Genomic DNA, 284 nt, shown 5'->3' with positions numbered 1-284 from the left:
TACCGTTCCAGGCTTCAATTTTATTTATTTAGAAAATTGAAGGTGTAAGTTGTATTATCTGCTGGTACCTGAACCGAAACGGAGAGTTTCCCTACTGCTTTGCATTAGCGTTTTTTCAAAATACACACAGACAACTTTCAACCCTGAGCACAGGCAGTAGCATTTCAATGAAGAAAAGTAGAAATGAGGCAAAAAACAAACAGAAAGGGGGTTTTGTTATCCTTAAATCTTTTTTTTTTCTCTTCTTTTACGTAGGTTCCTAAAAATTAGCACTATGACTGATG

The sequence above is a fragment of the Eurypyga helias genome, unplaced genomic scaffold (genome assembly GCF_000690775.1).
Source record: "Eurypyga helias isolate BGI_N326 unplaced genomic scaffold, ASM69077v1 scaffold4347, whole genome shotgun sequence".
Taxonomy (NCBI): Eukaryota; Metazoa; Chordata; class Aves; order Eurypygiformes; family Eurypygidae; genus Eurypyga; species Eurypyga helias.
This window is presented reverse-complemented; position numbering follows the sequence as displayed.